The sequence below is a fragment of the Mustela erminea genome, chromosome 4, assembly GCF_009829155.1.
Source record: "Mustela erminea isolate mMusErm1 chromosome 4, mMusErm1.Pri, whole genome shotgun sequence".
Classification (NCBI taxonomy): domain Eukaryota; kingdom Metazoa; phylum Chordata; class Mammalia; order Carnivora; family Mustelidae; genus Mustela; species Mustela erminea.
This window is the reverse complement of record NC_045617.1, coordinates 95,603,147-95,609,849: the sequence shown is the minus strand read 5'-3', so window position 1 is coordinate 95,609,849 and position 6,703 is coordinate 95,603,147.

The following is a 6,703-nucleotide window of genomic DNA, read 5'->3' as shown; positions in this document are numbered from 1 at the left end:
CCAAATCAAGTGGGTTGCTCTGTTCTATTCACCAGTCTAATATATGTCTGTGTAAATATATATATATATAAAACAATACAATATAATATATGTTTATATATATTTATATATATATTAATTTAAAAATTTTTTAACTTCTTTTTACTCCATTTCTTCTCCCACGATTTGGTATCTCTTCTGATTTGGTTAATGCACATTTTTCTAGGGTCTTTGCCACCCTTTTAGTATTTTATTCTCTTGTTCATATACTCTTATCTAGATTTAAAAAAAAAATGCTTAGAAACTCACCACAAAAAAAAAAGAACAAGAAGCAGTACCAAAGGCTAGGGACCTAATCAATATGGACATTGGTGATGTGTCGGATCTAGAGTTCAGAATGACTATTCGCAAGGTGCTAGCTGGGCTCAATAAAGGCACGGAAGATATTAGATAAACCCTGTCTGGAGAAATAAAAGCTCTCTCTGGAGAAATAAAAGAACTAAAATCTAACCAAGCTGAAATCATAAAAGCTATTTATGAGGTGCAATTAAAAATGGAGGCTCTTACTGCTAGGATAAATGAGGCAGAAAAAAGAATTAGTGATATAGAAGACCAAATGATAGAAAATAAAGAAGCTGAACAAAAGAGAGACAAACAACTACTGGACCACAAGGGGAGAATTCGAGAGATAAGTGACACCATAAGATGACACAACATTAGAATAATTGGTATTCCAGAAGAAGAAGAGAGAGGGGAGAAGAAGGTATATTGGAAAGAATTATTGCAGAGAATTTCCATAATACGGCAAAGGGAACAAGCATCAAAATCCAGGAGGCACAGAGAACCCCCATCAAAATCACTAAGAATAGGTCCACACCCCGTGATCTAATAGTAAAACTATTATATCTTAGTCTTAGTGGCAAAGAGAAAATCCTGAAAGCAGCTCAGGACAAGAAGTCTGAACATACAATGGTAAAAAATATTAGATTGGCAGCAGACTTATCCACAGAGACCTGGCAGGCCAGAAAGAACTGGCCTGATATACTAAGAGCACTAAATGAGAAAAACATGCAGCCAAGAATACTATATCCAGTTAGGCTATCACTGAAAATGGAAGGAGAGATTAAAAGCTTCCAGGACAAACAAAAACTAAAAGAATCTGTAAACACTGAACCAGCCCCACAGGACATATTTTTTTTTTTTTTAAAGATTTTATTTATTTATTTGACAGACAGAGATCACAAGTAGGCAGAGAGGCAGGCAGAGAGTGAGAGAGGGAAGCAGGCTCCCTGCTGAGCAGAGAGCCCGATGCGGGACTCGATCCCAGGACCCCGAGATCATGACCTGAGCCGAAGGCAGCGGCTTAACCCACTGAGCCACCCAGGCGCCCCCCACAGGACATATTGAAAGGAGTCCTCTAAGCAAAGAGAGAGCCTAAAAGTAGTAGACCAGAAAGGAACAGAGACAATATACACTAACAGTCACCTCACAGGCAATATAATGGCACTAAATTCATATCTCTCAATAGCTACCCTGAATGTAAATGGGCTAAATGCCCCAATCAAAAGACACAGGGTATCAGAATGGATTAAAAAAAAAAAAAAAAAAAAAACCAAAACCCATCAATATGGTGTCTACAAGAAACTCATTTTAGACCCAAAGACATCTCCAAATTTAAAGTAAAGGAGTGGAATACAATTTACCATGCTAATGGACATCAAAAGAAAGCTGAGGTGACAATCTTTATATGAGATGAATTGGATTTTAAGCCAAAGACTATAATAAAAGTTGAGGGAGGACACTCTATCATACTCAAAGGGTCTGTCCAACAAGAAGATCTAACAATTTTAAATATCTATGCCCCTAACATGGGAGCAGCCAACTATATAAACCAATTAATAACAAAATCAAAGAAACACATTGACAATAATACAATAATAGTAGGGGACTTACCCCTCCCCCACTGAAATGGACAGATCATCCAAGCAAAAGATCAACAAGGAAATAAAGGCCTTAAATGACTCACTGGACCAGATGGACATCACAGATATATTCCAAACATTTCACCCCAAAGCAACAGAATATATATTCTTCTCTAGTGCACATGGAACATTCACCGGGATAGATCACATCCGGGGTCACAAAACAGATCTCAACTGGTACCAAAAGATTGGGATAATCTCCTGCATATTTTCAGACCACAATGCTCGAAGCTAGAACTCAATCACAAGAGGAAATTTGTAAAGAACCCAAATACATGGAGGCTAAAGAGCATCCTTCTAAAGAATGAATGGGTCAGCCAGAAAATTAAAGAATAATTGAAAAAAATTATGGAAACAAATGATAATGAAAATATAACGGTTCAAAATCTGTGGGACACAGCAAGGACAGTCCTGAGAGGAAAATATACGGCAATACAAGCCTTTCTTAAAAAACAAGGAAGGTCTCAAATACGCAACCTAACCCTACACCTAAAGGAGCTGGAGAAAGAACAACAAAGAAAGCCTAAACCCAGCAGGAGAAGAGAAACCATAAAGATCAGAGCAGAAATCAATGAAATAGAAACAAAAAAAAAGAATAAATCAACAAAACTAGGAGGTGGTTCTTTGAAAGAATTAACAAGATTGATAAACCCCTGGCCAGACTTATCAAAAAGAAAAGAGAAAGGACCCAAATAAATAAAATCATGAATGAAAGAGGAGAGATCACAACCAACACCAAAGAAATACAAACAAGTATAAGAACATATTATGAGCAACTATACGCCAGCAAATTTGACAATCTGGAAGAAATGGATACATTCCTAGAGATATATAAAGTACCACAACTGAACCAGGAAGAAATAGAAAACCTGAACAGACCCATAACCAGTAAGGAGTTTGAAGCAATCATCAAAAATCTCCCAACAGGGGCACCTGAGTGGCTCAGTTGGTTAAGAGATTGCCTTCGGCTCAGGTCATGGTCCCAGAGTCCTGGGATCGAGTCCCGCATCAGGCTCCCAGCTCCATGGGGAGTCTGCTTCACCCTCTGACCTCCCCTCTCATGCTCTCTCTCACTTTCTAAAAAAAAAAAAAAAAAAAATCTCCCAACAAATAAGAGCCCAGGGCAAGATGACTTCCCAGGGGAATTCTACCAAGCATTTAAAGAAGAATTAATTCCTATTCTCCTGAAACTGTTCTAAAAAATAGAAATGGAAGGAAATCTTCCAAACTCATTTAATGAAGCCAGCATTACCTTGATTCCAAAACCAGATAAAGACACCAACAAAAAAGGGAATAACAGACCAATATTCTTAATGAAAACAGATGTGAAAATTCTAACCAAAGTATCTGCCAATAAGGTCGAACAGTGCATTAAAAGGATTATTCACCACGACCAAGTGGGATTTATTCCAGGCTTGCAAGGTTGGTTCAACATCTGTAAATCAATCAATGTGATATAATACATTAATAAAAGAAAGAACAAGAACCATATGATACTCTCAATAGATGCTGAAAAAGCATTTGACAAAAGTACAGCATCCTTTCTTGACCAAAACTCTTCAAAGTGTAGGGATAGAGGGTACATACCTCAATATCATCAAAGTCATCTATGAAAAACCCACAGCGAATATCATTCTCAATGGAGAAAAACTGAGAGCTTTTTCATTAAGGTCAGGAACATGGAAGGGATGTCCATTATCATCACTGCTTTTCAACATAGTACTAGAAGTCCTAGCCTCAGCAATCAGACAATGAAAAGAAATTAAAGGCATCCAAATCGGCAAAGAAGAAGTCAAAATATCATTCTTTGCAGATGATATAATACTTTATATGGGGAAACCCAAAAGACTCCACTCCAAATTTGCTAGAACTTGTACAGGAATTCAGTAAAGTGTCAGGATATAAAATCAATGCACAGAAATCAGTTGCATTTCTCTACACCAACAACAAGACAGAATAAAGAGAAATTAAGGAGTCAATCCCATATACAATTGCACCCCAAACCATAAGGTACCTCGGAATAAACCTAACAAAAGAGGCAAAGAATCTATACTCAGAAAACTCATGAAAGAAATTGAGGAGGACACAAAGAAATGGAAAAATGTTCCATACTCATTGATTGGAAGAACAAATATTGTGAAAATGTCTATGCTACCTAAAGCAATATACACCTTTAATGCAATCCCTATCAAAATACCATTCATTTTTTTCAAATGGAACAAATAATCCTAAAATTTATATGGAACCAGAAAAGACCTCGGGTAGCCAGAGAAAGGTTGAAAAAGAAAGCCAAAGTTGGTGACATCACAATTCCAGACTTCAAGCCCTATTACAAAGTTGTCATCTGCAAGACAGTGTGGTACTGGCACAAAAACAGACACATAGATCAATGGAACAGAATAGAAAGCCCAGAAATAGACCATCAACTCTATGGTCAACTGATCTTTGACAAAGCAGGAAAGAATGTCCTACATTTGTCTCTTCAACAAACAGTATTGGGAAAATTGGACAGCCACCTGCAGAAAAATGAAACTGGACCATTTCCTTACACCACACACAAAAATACACTTAAAATGGATGAAGTACCTCAATGTGAGAAAGAAATTTATCAAAATCCTTGAGGAGAACAAAAGCAGCAACCTCTTCGACCTCAGCCACAGCAATTTCTTCCTGGAAACACCGGCAAAGGCAAGGGAAGCAAGGGAAAAAATGAACTACTGGAACTTCATCAAGATCAAAATCTTTTTCACAGCAAAGGAATTAGCCAACAAAACCAAAAGACACTGACAGAATGGGAGAAGATATTTGCAAACAACATATCGATAAAGGGCCAGTTTCCAAAATCTATGAAGAACTTATCAAACTCAACACCCAAAGAACAAATAATCCAATAAAGAAATGGGCAGAAGACATGAACAGACATTTCTGCAAAGAAGACATCCAGATGGCTACAGACACATGAAAAATTGTTCAACATCCATTGGCATCAGGGAAATACAAATCAAAACCACAATGAGATACCACCTCACATCAGTCAGAATAGCTAAAATTTAACAAGTCAGGAAATGACAGATGCTGATGAGGATGCAGAGAAAGGGGAACCCTCCTACATTATTGGTGGGAATGGAAGCTGCTGCAACAATTCTGGAAAACAGCATTGAAGCTCCTTAAAATGTTGGAAATAGAGCTACCCTATGACCCAGCAATCGCACTATTGCACCCGAATGTTTGTAGTAGCAATGTCCACAACAGTCAAACTATGGAAAGAACCTAGATGTCCATCAACAGATAAATGGATAAAGAATATATATATATTCTTTATATATATATATATAAATTGTAATACTATGTAATTGTAATACTATGCAGCCATCAAAAGAAATGAAATCTTGCCATTTGCAGTGACATAAATGGAACTAGAGTGTATTATGCTGAGTGAAATAAGTCAATCAGAGAAAGACAATTATCATACGATCTTCCTGATAAGAATTTGATAGGCAATATGAGGGGCTTGGGTGGTAGGGAAGGAAAAAATGAAACAAGAGGGGATCAGGAGGGAGACAAGCCATAAGAGACTCTTAATCTCATAAATCAAACAGATTTGCTGGGAGATGGGGGTAGGGAGAGGATGGTTGGGTTATGGACATTGGGGAGGGCATGTGTTATGGTGAGTGCTGTGAAAGGTGTAAACCTGGTGATTCACAGACCTGTACCCTTGGGGCTAATAATACATTGCATGTTAATAAAAATTAATAAATGGTATCTATACATTTCTGTACCTATATCTATATATCTATATCTATATATCAGCCTCTATTAAGGGTAAGCAATTGCTAGCCTGTCCAGTGGGTATCAGTATGAGAGTTTCCAGACTGGACATAATATCTCTGTAGAGATATTATGTATGTGTGGGGCGCTCAGGCATTATTAAGAAGGTGAGTGAGAAAATTGGATTTCCCCAAATGCATCCCAACGGGCTGAAAAAAATCTGGTTATGGGCTGTCCAGTGACACCCTTAACAACAATGCTGTTGTTAGACAGTTGGCCTGGAGTGAAAGTATTATCAAGAAGGAAATTGACTGGCTTTCTATCTCCAGAACTACCTGAGGCTCTGGGTTTCCATTGGTAAGCTATTGCTGGGGAGTCACTGTGAAGGACCCTGGGCCCCACCAGTCCCTGTTGGGAGTGCTGGTTGTCTGAGCCCTTGCAGATTGAGATCCCCAAGGGCATTCAGATTCCCAGTGTCCTCCTCTACATGTAGGACAGGGGTTGCAGGGCTTTGATTTTTGCTTTTGAGAGCATTCTCACTTTCAGTGTTGTGGGCAGCCACTTCAGTGGCATTTAGTAGCAGAGCCTTGAGGGGCCAAGTTGGTAAACGTATATAAGGCTGGAACTAGGGTCTTGGACTTCTTTCTTAGTCACTTTTCTTGTTTCTTACTCTCCTTTTGGGCCTGGTTGTAAAAGATCTGGTTAGCAGTGCATAAGTGCCCTTTTAGGGTCCCCTCTGGTCTAACAACCAACTTTTATTGAGTATCTGGAGCTGACTGGTTCAGAGATTTGTCTTTGAGAATGATCTCTGCCTTGGGAGAACTGGGGGAGATAGCCGTATTTAATGAGAGCCTCTCTCGACCTAAGAAGGCTGTTGGGTTTTCCTCTTGAATTTGGGTGATGATAGGCAACTTGGCATAATTCAGAGGCTTAATTAACCTTTGATCTTCTTAATCCCTCAAGGATGCAAGCCT